Source organism: Leptonychotes weddellii, chromosome 4, assembly GCF_054177405.1.
Source record: "Leptonychotes weddellii isolate Sample4059 chromosome 4, ASM5417740v2, whole genome shotgun sequence".
NCBI classification, from domain to species: domain Eukaryota; kingdom Metazoa; phylum Chordata; class Mammalia; order Carnivora; family Phocidae; genus Leptonychotes; species Leptonychotes weddellii.
Genome location: NC_138372.1, coordinates 111,341,772 through 111,360,861, shown reverse-complemented (window position 1 = coordinate 111,360,861; position 19,090 = coordinate 111,341,772). Strand labels below are relative to the sequence as shown.

At 36.6% G+C, this 19,090-nt stretch overlaps 1 long non-coding RNA gene across 1 annotated transcript in view; it reads left to right on the top strand.

The window, feature by feature from the left end:
* Positions 1-13,293, top strand: part of LOC115937285 (uncharacterized) — a 173,640-nt gene extending 160,347 nt beyond the window's left edge. The window contains exons 5-6 of the long non-coding RNA XR_014144210.1: positions 6,427-6,830; positions 9,565-13,293. This is a non-coding gene — a long non-coding RNA (uncharacterized LOC115937285). The remainder of the gene's footprint in view (positions 1-6,426; positions 6,831-9,564) is intronic.
* Positions 13,294-19,090: the final 5,797 nt, after the last annotated feature.

Sequence of the window (19,090 nt, the reverse complement as noted above, 5' to 3'; positions counted from 1 at the left end):
ACAGGCTGGGGGTTCTAGAGGGGAGGGGGGTGGGAGGATGGGTTGGCCTGGTGGTGGGTATTGAGGAGGGCACGTTCTGCATGGAGCACTGGGTGTTATGCACAAACAATGAATCATGGAACACTTCATCTAGAAGTAATGATGTAATGTATGGGGATTAACATAAGAATAAACAACAACAACAACAACAAAAAAACATATACTGTATGGCCCAATAATTCCACTCTTAGGTGTATACCCAAGAGAACTGAAAACATATGCTCACAAAAATCTTGTATATGAATGTTCATATTCGTAGCAGAATTATTCATTATGGTCAAAAAGTGGAAATAATCAAAATGTCTATCAGCTGATAAGTGGATAAACAAAAAGTGATATATCCATGCAATGAAAAATTATTCAGCCATAAGAAGGAATGAAGTACAGATACTTGCTACAACATGGATAAACCTTGAAAACTTCCTGCTCGGTGAAAGAAGTTAGACATAAAAACCACTTATTGTATTATTCCATTTATATGAAATGTTCAGAATAAGCAAATCTATAGAAATAGGAACTAGATTAGTTGCTGCCTATGGCTGGATTTGAGTGGAGAGAGAGGATTGGGGGAGTGATTGCTACAGATACAGGTTTCTTTTTAGGGTGGTAAAAATGTTCTAAAATTGATTGTGGTAATGGTTACAAAACTGTGAATATACTAAAAATCATTGCATTTAACAGTGAATGAGTGTTTTTTGAGTGAATTTTATGGTATGTAAAATATATCACAATAAAGCTGCTATAAAAGCATAATGGCTGCAATAACTTACAATGCCTACAAAATGATAATCGATAATAAGTTTAACCATTACTCTCTTTTGAACATGGATATGGATATGATAATCGATAATAAGTTTAACCATTACTCTCTTTTGAACAATTGTTGCTTTTAGGTTTAAATATGATAAATAATGTTATAATAAGCATCCTTACACATAAATTGCATCACCTCTAATGATTTCCTCAGTATAGGTATTTCCATAGATAAAAATTTGGAGAGGAAATATTTTACAATATTAACAATTCTTATCTCTGAATAAGGGAATTGTGGGTGATTTTGATTTTTTTACTTTTTGACATGTTCTATACTGTATTACTTTTATAATCAGAAGAAAATTAGTATGATAACCTTTATATTATTTGCATTTACATGAATTTGGAAATAATTAACTAGCTTAATACAATGTATATACAGAAATAAATAATACTAATAAATATATATATGTTCTATTATTAATATGAATAAAAAATCTACCTTCCTTCAGAGACCATTAAAGGATATAGAAACTACAAATAAAAAAGGAATCCATGATTACTAAGTTCCTGCTATGATGCTAGCCATGTGCTAAGTTTTGTAAGACATATGTATGAATGTCTGATAAAAGAGTCCATGTCTGGAAGGACTCATTTATTTCAGTAATTTATAACTGAGATGTGGGAAAAAGAATAAGAAACAAAGATATATATAAAACCATTTCAAAAGACACATGGTTAGATTATATATTGTCTGATATCTTGGACTATACCAGACACTTTTTTGTATCTCCACAGCATTTAGGAAGTGCTTAATCATATATATATATATTTTTTTTTTTGCTTAATCATACTTGCTCATTTTTTTTTCAAGTGCCCAATAGCATATAGGCCCAAAATCTTCTACCAATGTAAGACTATACTGCACTTTCATGTAAAGAGACTTTAACATCATAATTCATTATAACTATAACATACTTACATTAATGTATCCATATCCATTAACTATTTAATTGTCCCATTACTTGTTAGTCTCTGGTAACAAAATGAGAAATTGCCCCACATTCCAAGGAATAATTTATTAGCATATAAACACTCCTTCTCTAAATGTTTCTCTAGATTTTTGCTTGGACTTCTGATCCTTCCAGAAGCAATCAACAGAGGTATGTGTGGTCAGGGACCCATTTGCAGAAAGATCAATTGCCCAGAAAGCATCAGTACTGCAGTTGCCTGGGAGGGGCCATACCATCTCAGGGTGGGGGGATAGTTGGAGCAGCAATAAGGTTAGAGAAATGGTTTAGGTCAACCCAGCTGCTCTGGAGGCAACTCTCAGCCCTAGGATTTAAGAGAGATTCCAGAAAAGAGAAACATTGAGAACTTTTCATTTGGTGCATGGGAGTTATTAATCCTGAGGACTTAAGAGATAAACTATTAATTTTGAAAATGAAAAGCAAAGCTGGAAGTATCACATAATTCCAGACTTCAAGTTATATTAAAGAGGTATAGTAATCAAAACAGTATGGTACCTGTACAAAAATAGACACAGATCAATGGAACAGAATAGAAAAACCAGAAATAAACCCATGATTATATGGTCAACAAATCTTTGACAAAGCAGAAAAGAATGTCCAATGGGAAAAAGACAGTCTCTTCAATAAATGGTGTTGGGAAAACTGGACAGCAACATACAAAAGACTGAAACTGGACCACTTTCTTTTTTTTTTTTTTTTAAGATTTTATTTATTTGAGAGAGAGAATGAGAGAGAGAGAGCACATGAGAGGGGGGAGGGTCAGAGGGAGAAGCAGACTCCCCGCTGAGCAGGGAGCCCAATGTGGGACTCTATCCTGGAACTCCAGGATCATGACCTGAGCTGAAGGCAGTCGCTTAACCAACTGAACCACCCAGGCGCCCTGGACCACTTTCTTACACCCTACACAAAAATAAACTCAAAGTGGATTAAAGACCTAAATGTGACACCCGAAACCACAAAAATCCTAGAAGAAAGCACAGGCAGTAATGTCTTTGACACTGACCTTAGTAAAGTTTTTCTAGATATGTCTCCCAAAGCAAGGGAAGTAAAAGCAAAAATCAACAATTGGAACTACATCAAAATAAAAAGCTTTTGCACAGCAAAGGAAACAATAAACAAAACTAAAAGGCAACCCACTGAATGGAAGGAGATATTTGCAAATGACATCTCCAATAAAGGTTTAATATCCAAAATATATAAAGAATTTATACAACTCAAAACCCAAAAATCAAGTAATCCAATTAAAAAATGGGCAGAAGACATGAACAGACACTTTTCCAAAGAAGACATCCAGATGGTCAACAGACACATGAAAAGATACTCAACATCACTCATCATCAGGGAAATGCAAATCAAAATTCAGTGAGATACCTCACACCTGTTAGAATGGCTAAAATCAAAAACACAAGAAACAACAAGTGTTGGTAAGGATATGAAGAAAAAAAAAACCCTCATGACTGTTGGTGGGAATGCAAACTGGTGCAGCCACTCCGAAAAACAGTTTGGAAGTTCCTCAAAACGTTAAAATAGAACTACCCTATAATCCAGTAATTGCATTACAGGGTATTTATCCAAAAACATACAAAATTACTAATTCAAGGCATACATGCACCCCTATGTTTATAGCAGCATTATTTACAATAGCCAAATTGTAGAAGCAGCCCAAGTGTCCATTGATAAATGAATGGATAAAGAAGATGGGGGGGGTATGTGTATGATGGAATATTACTCAACTATAAAAAAGAATGAAATCTTGCCATTTGCAATGACGTGGATGGAACTAGAGAGTATAATGCTAAGTGAAATAAGCCAGTCAGAGAAAGACAAATACCATATGATTTTACTCATATGTGGAATTTAAGAAACAAAACAAATGAGCAAAATGGAAAAAGAGAGAGAGAAACCAAGGAACAGACTCCTAACTCAGAGAATAAATTGATGGTTACCAGAGGGGAGGTGGCTGGGGGGATGGGAAATAGATGATGGGGATTAAGGAGTGCACTTGTCATGATGAGTGCTAAGTGATGTATGGAATTGTTGAATCACTATATTGTACAAAACTAATACTGTATGTTAACTATACTGGAATTAAAATTTTTAAAAAGAGAGATAAACCATTAATTTGACCTTGCTTAGGATCTATTACCTGGTGGGTTCTAGAGATGCGATAAATTCTAAACTCCTCAGCCTGTCATACAAGACACTTTAAACAGACTCCCAACTTTCTCACTGGTTTTATCACCCAGTACTCATCAACTTTGGTAGTGACATTTCTCATAGAGTCGCAGTCTAGTATGGTCATAAAGATCACTCTCTGTGGGGCTAGGGCTACACTGCCTGTGTCTCAATCCCTGCTCTGTCACTCCTTAGCTAAGGGACCTTGGGCTAACCCTCTCTATGCCTCAGTGTCCTCATATGTGTAATTAGGAACATGATAATAATCACTGTATCTTTCTCAGGATTAATGTGAGAATTAGATGAGTTTATTGGTTAAGCACCAAGAATAGTCAGCCATTATTTTTCTCCTTAATAGTTCTTTCACATCTCCACCCTTTTTTAGTTGTATTTGCTCTGTCTAGAACTCTCTCCACCTTGCTCCTTCCCTTCTATTTCCCTTCTTTGACAGCTAAAGGCAGTTGGCCTTTAAATTTCAACCAAATATTCACCTCTTTTAAACCCTCCTTCATTCTACCAAAGTATTCATTTCTCTTCTGGACCTCCAAAGCACTTATTCAATACTTTTGCCCTCTTTGCATAAGAAAAGAACAGCTATAGTACAGCTGTGACAGAGGAACAAGGGCTCAAAAGAGAGAGGCTCAAAGAGCTTCTATCAGCATATTGCAAAAGAGCACACATATTATGCTTAAATTGTGAACTTGAAGAACTAAAGATAGAGAGAATAAGAGTTTTCTGCAATTTGGCAGAAAAGTCCTGATTACTTCCTTCTTAAATACATTTCCAACGCCTTCTTCTCACATGGAGAACGAGAAACAGAAACTTAAATTTCATCTTTGAATCTAGGAAACATCTGTAACCCCAAACCACATTATACTAGGAGGGAAATCAGATAGAGAAATGATAAATGACTTAGCAGAACACAGGGAGGTCAAATCTAAGTGCCTGCAGAGGTGATACTGGCCAGAAACAAGCCAATTTGACTTGCAGGATCCCTGTGTAGCTCAGAAAGTGGAGACACTAGCACCTAAAAAGCAATGATGAGTAGTAGTAATAATAAGATTGTTAAAAAGTCTGTAAAAAAGATCACATCTTCATCCCCAACTCTCTCAGCCTGGTGACCATCCCTCTGGAAAATTTGAACCAGAGGGTACTAACAAGGAATGGTGAGGTGAAGTGCAAGAGTAAAAACAGAATTTTAAGCAAAAGTCTGCATATTAAAGCTCAAGTGCCTTGCCAGCCCCCATCCTTTGCCCATTCTAAATATGAGCATCTAGGTATATATCTGCCAGTAGGGGAAAATTCTTCCCTGGAGAAACTGACCACATACACTAGAGAAACGTCCTTTAGCTATTGATATATGGAGTCCACAATGAAAGAGCAGGCTGGCCAAGCCCAGGGTTTCTTAACTTAAGCACTATTGACATTTTGGACCAGATAACACTTTGTTAGGGGCAGGAGTGGGGGCTGTTGTCCTTGTGCATTTTAGGATATTTAGCAGCATCCTTGGCTTCTACTCACCAGATACCAGTAGTATCCTTCACCTAATCAAAAATGTCTTCAGAGCTCACTTCAGCAGCACATATACAAAAATGTCTTCAGACGTGACCAGATGTCTGTCAGTAGTAGAGGGTGGGGGTGAGAAATCACCTCCGGTAGAGAACCACTGACCTACAATGAAGCTCATCAGTTTGCAAGCCCCTCCCTACACAGTTTCTCATCTGCTTTCTAGTATCACCAGCCCTTTGAGTGCGCATAGCCTCTGACACAAAAGACAAAGACCAAAGCAAAAAATAAACTGTAATTAATATCCCCAGAGAGATAAGAGATGCTTCCTATTAAAACAAGAACAATATGTTATGTAATAGGAACAGAAAACAACAAAGAACTCTTAAAAATGAAATATTATCAAAACAATTTTTAAATTTTTATATAAGGGTAAGGCAGCAAAGTGGAACAAATGTCACCAAAGTAAAATAAAAAGACAAAGACTGGACATATACATAAGAATATTAGAGCGCCAGCCCAGAACAGAGTAAGGGTGAACTATAAATAAACCTTCACACTTTTCCCCCCAGGCACCCTGAGAATCATCTGTTTCGAGTTTTGACACAAGCGGAATGGGCATGGGTCTCAGATCCCAGCAGAAAACAGCACAATTCAACTGAGTCATTGAAGAGGATTAATAATTGGTCTACTTATAAAAGTGTAGGCAGGGTTTAGGGAAACCAACAAAAGATGGGGAAGAACCCTGGTGCTAGCAATTGCAGGGAGCTGTTACCACCTCTAGGTGTGAAAGGTATGATTGCAGATCCCAGAGAAAGCAGCTATTTGAAGAGGGTTGTGGGAGAACACAGCCAGTCTACAGCCACCCCACAAAGAGCGAGCCGGGATCCTACTTTAATTCTCGCCCGCTGATGTTCTACAGGTACCTCTTTGTCCAGTTTGGAGACTTTGACTGTGAGCAGTTTTTAAGGCAAGCTCTGACCTTCAGTGAAGCAGGGTTCTTTATGCACTGCTCTGAGTCCCCATCGGACCCTTTCTTGAGGACAGCAGGAAAGCTCACAGAGAAGGCTTTCATCAGAGTCTGCTATCTCCCAGGACCAGCGTCAGATTTGGTACACACTTTCATGTCAAATCTCATGATTCCTTTTGGGAAGTTCCTATCTGAGACATGCTTCGAACATGCAGCTCTTTTGTAGAGAAGAGATCATTGACATCTTGAAATTAAAAATCGATCAGCTCCAGTTACTCCCAAATGCCACTGTTGTATGTTGCCCAGAGTCAGCTCCATTTGGCCATCATCTGTGTTCCCCTCAGAAGACATTACACGTGAGTGGTATTAATATGAGAAATACAGAACAACGTCTTAAAATGTGAAGATGTTTTCCATATCTGGACTTACATTTTTCTTTCTAGAATTGCACTGACCTCAAAGTAAACCTTCTAGAAATTGAACGATACTGTGCAGTTTTATGCATAATGCATGCTCAGTGAAAGACAGTAAAGCCCAAATAAAATAAGTTTTATTTTCTCTATTCTGATGCTATTTCCCCCTAATAAGCTTTTAGGGAAGCAGTATCTGATTTTGTAACATTCCTTTGCCAATTATCGTAATGATTCTACATACCAGCAGTTTATCAGGATCCATAACTGACAGTACCAATTATTCATAATTGTAACTTTTTATAACCACATTTACATTTACGTCACCTCTATTTTGCAGTGAGGAAAAAAAGAGGACAAATTAAAAAGAATTAGTTTCTCTTTTGATTCTCCCCTGTAAGTACAAGAAAGAAGATAAGAGATATTTTTAAATCCTGAAAGAAGTAGTTTCTTTTACACTAGTTAGACTATATATCTAAGCAGTTATTTGACTGTTTGGGGCATAGTATATCAAAATGAAGATCCTTAATTCCATGCTTCTATTATAGCGTTTGTCACATTGAATTGCAATTACTTTTTCTGCAATCATTTCTGATTGTAAGTTCTTTAAGAAATTCTTATCTATCTCTATGTCCCTAGAAATAGCATGTTCTTAGCTCCTAGAAGAGGCTTAATATATTTTTTGAATAATTAATTGTGCAATTGCATTAAATTTATATAGAAATGATTAAAATATATTGTAATTTATCCTCAAATAACAAACTGCCATTTATAATGCATTTCAAGGCTACTAGAATCCATCTCCAGTAATTCTCTTCTCTGTGTAATACATCACAGTTTTCTGTTTCTATTGCATTATCTCCATCAGTATAGTGACACATTCTGATTTCCTCTTATCCTAAAAAAATTATCTTGATCTCTCTTCAGCCATTTCCTCTCTTCAACCATCATCCCAAATCTCTGCTCCCCTATACAGAGAATCCCTCTATCTTCTATATTATTGTCTCCAACCCCAGTAGAGGAGTGGGCAGGGGTGAATGTCTTGGCTGGTTAATCAAGTCCTAGAAGCAGCAAAAATGGAAAATTAGAGACAAGGAGGTCTGGGGAAGATATATGTGGATAGATTTCTGGGAGTAGGCAAAGAGAGGTAGAGCTTTGTGTTTTGCTTTGATAGCCACCAGAAAACACCCACTGCAGAAGAAACACCCAATAACCCGGTCAAGTGAGTAACTCTTCTTAGCTGGCCGAGTCTTGCACAATGCACCCACATACAGAGTAGCATGGTGGCAAGGTTGGAAGTTATGCATGGGGACATCACAAGTTCTCTCTCACCATAGCTTCCACTGCTGAATACAGAACTGGGAAGCAACAGAGACCAAAGCTGCGTTCTCAGTATAGTACGCCCTGGGAAGGCCACTTAGCCTCCTGGATAAATTGAATCTTTTGGATCCGTTCAGTCCTGGAGGGGCAGTCATTAGTCTTTGGCACTTTGGATAAGGATGTGACTTCCCTGCCTGCAGTACTTTTTTTCTTTGCTAATTTTTTTATTTGAATATAATTTATACACAATATTGCATTAGTTTCAGGTATACAAAGTAGTGATTGACAAGTTTATACATTAGGCTCTGCTCACCACGACTGTAGCTACCATCTGTCCTGATACAGCACTATTACAATATCATTGACTGCATTACTTATGTTGTGCCTTTTATTCCCATAACTTATTCATTCCATAACTGGAAGCCTTATACCTCCCACTTCCCTTACTCATTTTGCCTATTCCCTGACCCTCCTCCCTCTGGCAACCATCAGTTTGTTCTCTGTATTTATCGGTCTCATTCTGCTTTTTGTTTGTTCATTTGTTTTTTTAGATTCTACTTTTGAGTGGACTCAGTATTTGTCTTTCTCTGACTGACTCATTTCACTTAGCATAATACCCTCTAGGTCCATCCATGTTGTCTCAAATGGCAAGACCTCATAATTTTCTATGGCTGCATAATATCCCATTAGTATATGTATATCACATTTTTCTTATCCATTTGTCTATTGATGGACATTTAGGTTGCTTCCATATCTTAGCTATTGTAAATAATGCTGCAATAAATGTAGGGGCACCTATATTTTTTGAATTAGTGCTTTCATTTTCTTTGGTCAAACCAATAGTGAAATTATTATGACCTATGGTATTTCTATTTTTAAGTTTTTGAGAAACCTCCATACTGCTTTTCACAGTGCCTGTACCAATTTACATGCCCACCAGCAGGGCACGAGAGTGACTTTTTCTCCACATTCTCACCAACACTTGTTATTTCTTGTCAGTTTGATTTTAGCCCTTCTGAAGTGATATTTCATTATGGTTTTGATATACATTTCCCTGATGATCAGTGATGTTGAGCATCATCTCAAGTATCTGTTGGTCACCTATATGTATTCTTTGGGAAAATGTCTATCAGGTCCTCTGCCCATTTTTTAATCTGATTAGGGGTTTTTTTGGTGTTGAGTTGTGTAAGTTCTTTATATATTTTGGCTATTAACCCTTTATCAGATATATCATTTGCAGGTATCTTCTCCCATTCAATAGGTTGTCTTTTTGTTTTGTTCATGGTTTCCTTTGCTGTGCCAAAGATTTTTATTTTGATGTGGTCCTAATAGTTTATTTTTGCTTTTGTTTCCCTTGCAGATCCAGAAAAATGTTGCCATGGATGATGTCAAAGAAATTACTGCCTGTGTCCTCTTGTAGGCTTTTTATGGTTTCAGGTCTCCCATTTGGGTCTTTAATCCACTTTGAGTTTATTTTTGTGTATGGTAAAAGAAAGTGGTCCAGTTTCACTCTTTTACGTGTAGCTGTCCAGTTTTCTCAGCACCATTTATTGAAAAGATTTTCTCCCATGGTATGTTCTCGCCTCTTTTATCAAAGATTAATTGATCATATAATCGTGGGTTTATTTCTAGAGTTTCTATTCTGTTCTATTGATCTGTGTGTCTATTTTTATGCCAGTACCATGCTGTTTGATTACAATAGCTTTGTAGTATATCTTGAAATCCGGTATGTGATACCTCCAGCTTTGTTTTTTCTCAGGATTGCTTTGGCTATTTGGGAGCTACTGTGGTTCCATACCAATCCGAGTATTATTTGTTCTAGTTTTGTGAACAATGTTGTTGATATTTTGATAGGGATTGTATTGAATATGCAGATTGCTTTGGGTGATGTGGATATTTTAACAATATTAATTCTTTCAATCCAAGAGCATGGGAATATCTTTCCATTTCTCTGTGTCATCTTCAATTTCTTTCATCAGGGTTTTATGGTTTCGAATTACAGGCCTTTCACTTCTTTGCTTTAGTTTATTCCTAGGTGTTTTATTCCTTTTGGTGCAATTGTAAATGGTGTTGTTTTCTTAATTTCTCTTTCTCCTACCTTGTAATTAGTGTACAGAAATGCTACAAATTTCTAATTTTGTATCCTGCCACTTTACTGAATTTGTTTATTACTTCTAGTAGTTTTTTGGTGGAGGCTTTAGGATTTTTTATGTATAATATCATATTGTCTGCAAATGATGACAGTTTAATTTTTTCTTTGCCAATATGGATGCCTCTGATTTCTTTTTCTTTTCTGAATACTGTGGCTGGGACTTCTAGTACAATGTTGAATAAAAGTGCCAAGAGTGGACATCCTTGTCTTGTTCCTGACCTTAGAGGGAAAGCTCTCAGTTTTTCACCACAGAGTATGGTGTTCACTGTGGGTTTTTTATATGTCCCCTCTAGCCCCACTTTGCTGAGAGGTTTTATCATGAATGGATGTTGAGTCTCATCAAATGCTTTTCCTGCATCTATTGAGATGATCATATGATTTGTATCCTCATTTTGTTGATGTGGTGTATTATATCAATTGATTTGCAAACATTGAACCATCTTTTCATCCCAGGAGTAAATCCCACTTGATCATGGTGAATTATCTTTTTAATGTATTGTTGTATGCAGTTTGCTAATATTTTGTTGAGGATTTTTGCATCTATGTTTATCAGGGATATTGGCCTGAAGTTTTCTTTTTTTGTGGTGTCTGTCTGATTTTGATATCAGGGTAATGCTGGCCTCATGGAATGTATTTGGAAGCTTTCCTTCTTTTTCTGTTTTTTGGAATTAGTTTGAGGAGAATAGGTATTAACACTTCTTTAAATGGTAGAATTTACCTGTGAATTCATCTGTTCCTGGACTTTTATCTTTTGGTCGTTTTTTGATTACCGATTCAATTTCATTACTTATAATTGGTCTATTCAGATTTCCTATTTCTTCCTGGCTTGATTTTAGAAGAGTGTATATTTCTAGGAATATATCCATTTCTTCTAGGTTTTCTAGTTTGTTGACACATAATTGTTCACAGTAGTCTCTTATAATCGTTTGTATTTTTTGTAGTGTCAGTTGTTACTTCTCATCTCTCATTTCTGATTTTATTTATTTGGGTCATTTCTCTTTTTTTCTTGATGAGTCTCTGCCTGCAGTACTTTGGACAGCACTGCTCTCTAAGGGCTTTAGAGAATGTACTTTACCAACATGAGATTCTGTGAAACACTGCCACAAACCAAAGAAACCATTCCACAGCAAGAGGGTATGTGACCATGGGCATATGGCCATGGGATACACTAGTTCTCTGTATACCACATTTCCCGGAACATCAGCCTTATCAGTCTGTGGAAAGGTTCAGTTAGGTGCCAGCTTAGAGACATCATCCCACAGGGTTGCTGCAGAGTCCTTCCATATGTGATATATGCATTCAACAAATGCATGCTATACAGCGAGTACCTGCTCCTCACAATGCACTACACAGGTCCAGAAACCAAGCAATGGGGTCCTCTCAGCATCACTTTCATGAGCCCACTTGCAGACTTTATGTTTCCCAACCCTGCAACTGTAGATTAGATGTCCTGGTTCCCAAAGAGAAGGGAATGCATTCACCAGACACATAATAATATTTCACTGAACCCAGAACAATTAATGTCTGCTCACTTAGGACTTCTCATGTTCTTGAGTCAACAGGCAGAGAAAGGAGTTATTCTATGGGCTTGCAATAGCTGACTGTGATTACAAGGTTGCTGCTACTTTATGGGTCAGGAAAGAGCTTACAACTTGAAGGACTCATTGGAAAATCCCTTAGTGTTTCCATTCCCAGTGGATAATAATAAATGAATGCAGTAACTATGGCCTAATGGAGTAAGACCATCAAAGCCTCAGTACCCCCAGAGATGAAGGTGTAGGTGATTCCACCAGGCAGAGAATCCAGAGAGGATGAAATAATGGCCAAGGGTAAGAAAATAATAAATGGGTTGTGGAGGAAGATGAAGAATATAAGTTATGGTCTTGGGAACAGGTGTAGGAACAGGACCTATGGCTTGTTTCACCAACCCTCCCCATTGTAAATTTGTCTTTTTAAGAGATTGTGTGCAGCCCCCATCTTAAAGTGTTGGTTGTCAGTAGAGCATATCTCAGTAGTGCAAGGGTTAGACTGCAATAGACATTTAGGGTACCTTGCACACATGTTCTCTCTTCATCTGATATAAATGTAGCTATGATGGAGCACCTGTACTTGGTATACCCCTCAACTTATACCCCAGCTTTTCTATCCTTTTCTACCTAATGAGATACCAATTTTATTAAAATAACAAGTTTTGTTTTGTTTTTAAATGATTCAACTGCCAGTGAAGGTGTTGTGAAATCAGATTAATGTTCAGGATCTCAGTTAAAGGATGATGTTCCCAGCACAAGTAACAACAATAACAAAAAGATAAATTAGATATTATCCACATTAAAGTTTTTGTGCTTCCAAGGACACCATCAAGAAAGTGAAAATGGGAGAAGATTTTTGCAAATCATATATCTGATAAGAGACTTGTATCTCGAATATATTAAGAACTCTTACCATTCAATAATAAAAGACAAATAACTCAACTTAAAAATAAGCAAAGGATCTGAATAGACATTTCTCCAAAGAAGATATACATGTGGTCAACAAAGCACAGGAAAAGATGCTCAATGTCATTGGTCATAAGGGAAATGCAAATAAAAACCACAATGAGCTCCCAGTTCACACCCTATAATCAAAAGAATACAGATAATAATCCCTTGTACACTGCTGGTGAAAATGTAAAGAGTGTGACCACTTTGGAAAACAGTCTGGGAGTTCCTCAAAATACAAAACATAAACCTAACAATCCCACTTACAGGTATATACCAAAGATAAATGAAAACATATGCCCATCCAAAACTAGCACACACCTGTTCATAGCAGCATTATCCATAAATAGCCAAAAAAATGAGTGACCTGAATGTCCATTAATTAATAAATGGATTTTTAAAAATCTGGCATATCTATACAATGGAATATTATTCAGCAATAAAAAGAAGTGAACACCAATACTTGGTAAAAGATGAATGAACTCAGAAAACATAGTGCTCAGTGAAAAATGCCAGTCACAAAGGACGACATACTGGATGATTCCAAGCATGTGAAGTGTCCAGTATAGGCAAATGTATAGAGGCAGAAGGTAGACTAGTGTTGCCTAGGGTGGGAGGAAAATTGGGAGTGATTACTAGTAGATATAAGTTTTGGGGGGGCAGAAAATCAAAATGTTCTAAAATTGACTGTGATGATAGCTGCACAACTCTTTGAATATACTAAAAGCCGTTGGATTGTGTACTTTAAATAGGTGAATGATATGGTATGTGAATTATATCTCAATAAAACTTATTAAAAAATAATAGGATAAACTAAGGATTAGGGAAATTGGAAACTCTCTGTACTAGCTTCCCAATTTTTCTATAAATCTAAAACTATTCTAAAATAAAATATTTATTTAAAAAATAATTATACCACCAATCCAAACTATTGCTTAAAATGATGAAAGCCCAGTTTGAAGAGATCTGCGGTAAACTGACGAAGGATTATTGGTTTCGGTGTATCAGTCAGAGTTTAATCATAGAGGCAGTACCACTAGAATATATTTATACATACATAAGAGAATTGGGTATAGCAGTGTGACATCATGTAATTGTGAAGCTTAATATATTTCTGTAAGGCTGTTGTTCCTGCTTCTGATGCTAAAGCTTGTAGTATACAGGGCAGGCAAATGGGAAGGGCAAATCGATATAAGTTTGGGGAAAGCAAATACAAGCTAGAGTTTACAAACATGATCTGGAGCCACTGTGAATGCCCTGAAATTTGTGTCAGTTATTGTTGCTTCTGACCTTGATAATATGGGTGTCCCGTAGAAGCCAATGGAATGCTGAGCTAGCACACATGCCTTGCACGTAATCAATGTCCAATAAGTATTTGTTGAATAAATCAATGGATATCAATGTCTGTGAAAATATTTTTGTAAGCTATAAAATTTTATAAAATGGTATTGCTGTTATCATTGTTAATACTCTGATTACTTGAAATTTATCTTGTATTTTAATCATGATGATAAATAATTCCATTTTCATTTTCTCAGTAGCTTTTGAAACAGTTCATTTCCCTCTTTCTTCCCCCCAAAATCTTTTTTTCCGTGGTATTCAGAGAATTGATGAGATTCTGGCATACCCCCTTCAGTTGTCCCAGCATCATTTGTTGAAAAGGCTATTTATTCCCCATTGAATTACCTTGGCACCCTTATTGAAAAATAATTAACAATAAATGTCAGGGTTTATTTCTGGACTCTCGATCTATTCCATTGTTATCCTATGCCTCATGTTTCTTAAATTGTTTTGATGGTGGAAGCAAAAATTATAACAGCATCTGATGTGGTGCTCAATGTATTGCAACACATAAAACAACTATATTTAAAAAGTGGAGAGGGTAAAGAGGCCTAAATAGAAGTAAGTTTTCTATACTTTGCTTGAAGTAGGAAAATTTTGATACCAGTAGATTATGATAAATTACATGTGTATATTGTGATATGTAGAGCAATCACTAAGACTATGTAAAGTGATATACTGAAAAAGACAATAATAAATCAAGAAGAAATCCTAAAAACATTCCAGTAACCCATAAGAGGATAAAAATAGAAACACTGGAATGAGAAACAAGAAATAAATAGAAAACAAGTAATAAAATGGTAGACTTAAACCCTAACATATCAATAATTACTTTAAATGTAAATCATCTAATTATACCACTTAAGAGAAAGGGATTGACAAAATGGGTTTAAAAACATGATCCAACAATGAGATCCAAACTCATCTCAAATATAATTGTATTAGTAGGTTAAAGGTAAAAAGATGGGAAAAAATATATCTTGCAAGCATTAATTTTTTTAAAAAAGCAGCATTAATGGCTATATTAATATCAGATAAAATAGACTTCAGAGAAAAGAAAATTAGTGGAGACAAAGAGAGACATTTTATCATGATAAGAAGATCAGTCTACTGGGAAAACAACATGATTGTAAATGTAATGTCTCGCTCACATGTGGAATTTAAGAAACAAGACAGATGAAAATATAAAAAAAAGGAGAGAGAGAGAGAGAAAGGCAAACCAGGAAACAGACTCTTGACTATAGAGAACAAATTGATGGAGGGGACATGGATGGGGAGATGGGTTAAATGGTTGATGGGTTAAGGAGGGCATCAGTAGTGATGAGCACTGGGTGTTGTATGTTAGTGATGAATCACCAAATTCTTCACCTGAAACTAATATTATACTGTATGTCAACCAACTAGAATTTAAATAAAAACTTGAAGGAAAAAAAATAAATGTAATGGCACCAAACAACACAGCACCAAAAGACACAGAACAAAGCTATCCCACTTGTCCTGTCTCTACCCCAGGAAGAGGATTTGCTGGTAGGCTAGAATAACTTATGTAGATACAGTAGGTTTGAAACATAGGCTTACATGCCTTATCATTGCTGTTCTGCAATACCCAGAAAATAAGAAAAATATCATACTCAAAATAGAACTCAAAGGACAGAGCCAAAGGCACATGTCTAGAGTAGTGACCACAAAAAGGAAGGCCTTAGAGGAGAACGTAGTCAAGGACTCAGAGAGCTGGGAATATAGAGCACAGAGTTGTAGGTTGAACACATAAGCAGCAGCATGAATATCAAGACAGAATGAGGGATTTCTTGCTACAGTTGAACAAGTGGTATGTCCAGATAGCATGTTGCATGAAATCCATGAATCCTTTTATTTTTACTTTATTTTTTTAAGTTTTTATTTTAATTCCAGTTGGCTAACATACAGTATATTAGATTCAGGTATACAATATGGTGATTCAACACTTCCATACAACACCCAGCGCTCATCACAACAAGTGCCCTCCTGAATGCTCTTCACCTATTTAACCTCTCCCCACCTCCCCTCTGGTAACCATCAGTGCATTCTCTACAGTTAAGAGTCTGTTTCTTGGTTTGCCTCTCTGTTCCTTTTTTTTTTTATCCATTTGCTTATTTGTTTTGCTTCTAAATTCCACATATGAGTGAAGTCACATGGTATTTGTCTTTCTCTGACTGGCTTATTTCACTTAGCATAATACTCTATAGCTCCACCCACATCATTGCAAATGGCATGATTTCATTCTTTTTATGGCTGAGTAATATTCCGTGTGTGTGTGTGTGTATACATTTGAGATATATATATATAATCTTTTTTTTCCCTCAGTTCTAGGATTAGGGTTCAGTTTAGGGTCAGAATAATGGTGAGTATTAGGATTAGGGACAGTGTGAGGGTATGTTCCTATTATCCTGCAGTTCAGAGACCTCTCCAGAGGGATAATTTTAGGGTGAGGGTTAGGGTTAGAGTTAGGGGTTAGGGTTAGGGTTAGGGATTGGTGGTCAGTGGTTAGGGGTTAAGGTTAGGGTTAGGGAGAGGATATGTGTCTGGTATCCTTCAGTTCCATGAATCCTTTTAAAAGGCCTAGGGCACTATTGGAAGTGACAGATGAAAGCACTATGACCCAATCTTTTTTTCTCAAATAAAAAATATCACTAATATTGACTGAGCACTTATTTTTTGTCTGTAAATAGTAACATGTGTGCATCCTCTCATAATTCTCACAATAGCTCTATTGTAGTAGTTTTCTAATTACTGCTGTAACAAGTTACCATTTATTGCTTAAAACAGCAGAAATTTGTTTTCCTACTATTTTGTAGGTCAGAAGTCTGAGATGGGTCTCACTGGGGTAAAATTAAGGTAATGGCAGGACTGTGTTCCCTCTTATACACTCTTGGTAGGATATGTAGACTGCCTACATTCCTTGGCTTGTGGACCCTTTCATCCATCTTCAAAGCTAGCAAATGCAACCCAAGTCCTCTCACACTGCACCACTCTGACCTCTTCTCCTTCATCCTTTCACTTTTAAGGACCCTTGTGATTACATTAGGTACACCCAGATAATCCAGAATAATCTTCCTGTCTTAAGGTCAGTTTATTAGCAATCTTAATTCTATCTGCAACCTTAATCCCCTTTTATCATTAAAGTTACACATTTATAGGTTCCAAGCACTAGAATGTGGACATCTTCAAGGGTATGAAGTGGGCTCTAAATCCATAACTTAACATCCAAAGCAGTGGGTCTTAACTAGTGGTGATTTACTCTAGTGAAATGAGCAATGCCTGAAGACATTTTTGATTGTCATGACTAGGGGGGACTGCTAGTGGCATCTAGTGGGTAGAGATGCCAAACATCCTACAATGCACAGGTTATTTCCCCACAACAAAGAATTATCAAAATATCAATAGGGCCACTGTTGAGAAGCCAAGGCCTAAAGACATGGAGACTTGGAGAAGTTAAGCATCTTGACCACAGTCATAGCTAATAAGTTTCAGAGCCATACTCTGAACCCAGGTCCATCTGCCTTTGGATCCTGAACACTTTTCAGCTTTGCCCCACTGCAGCACTATACCATGAATTGTTGATGATAGCCAAAGCTGAATGTCCTCCTCCACAGATGTATTCACACACAATAAAATGAGGACATTTTTAGTATCATTATTCTGAACATACACATGTCCAGCTCCAAGGGTCTTGGAGATTTGAACAAAGCAGTCTTGTTCAGTAGTTAAAGTAGGTGTAGTTGTTTCATGGAAGCTTTCCTTGAATATAGTTCACTCAGGCTTTAAGTGTAGTAAACAAATGTGTGGAGTAGCATGCTACCAGTAATAAAGGAATGGGGCCTGGGAGATGAGATGTCATGTCAATCTTTTTCACAAGAGCTCTATTGTGAAAATAGCTCTTCTTTACCCATCTCCCTAGTTTCTGTTGATTCACTTACCAGTATATCAGTTACTGACAATATTTAGAAATATGTGTTGTCTATAAGGACAGATAAATACCAGAGTGTGTGCATTCTGAGTGCACTCTAAGCATGAACCTTGGAAAGTCGTATTCTGGTGTATTCATATAGATGATGAACCATGTGTGAAATCAACACATGATATTTATCATACACATGAAAAAATGCTCTAGCATAATATATTATGCTTTAGCAGATACAACAAAAAATAGATTGCCTAGTCACAGATTTTTTAATGATAATGTAGTTTACTGTTTTCAACAATCACATCATTAACACCCCATTGCATCTGAACATTACCATTGCATAAACCATTACATCATTAAATACACGCCGAAAATAATTATAGCAACATTAATATTTTCTATAGCTACATGTTCCCTGAAGCACCAAGAATTATTTGAACATAATTAGGATCTCAACTGTACAAATACCAGCATGAATTTAAAAGACTTTAATTAGAGAACACCTTTAGCTTCCATTGGGTAAACAGTTACGTTCCTACATCAATAACAGCAATTCATGTAATTGCATATTTGTGCACAGGGTTTACTTGGTCTGAATTATTGAACAGTATGAATCAATTTTACTGCCTTGCAGAGTTTCACATTCAGGCTATCATGGTGCCACCAAATAAAGAAAACAATATTAGCTGAATGGGACATGACATGTGTGTGAAGAAAGTTAAACATCTTTTAGAAGTGGTCATTGATAGGGGCGCCTGGGTGGCTCAGTCAGTTAAGCTTCTGACTCTTGATTTAGGCTCAGATCATGACCTCAGGGTCATGAGTTTAAGCCCTGCATCAGGCTCAGTGCTGGCCGTGGAGCCTGCTTAAGATTCTCTCTCACAAATGATATATCAGATAAAGGGCTAGTATCCAAAATCTATAAAAAACTTATCAAACTCAACACCCAAAGAACAAATAATCCAATCAAGAA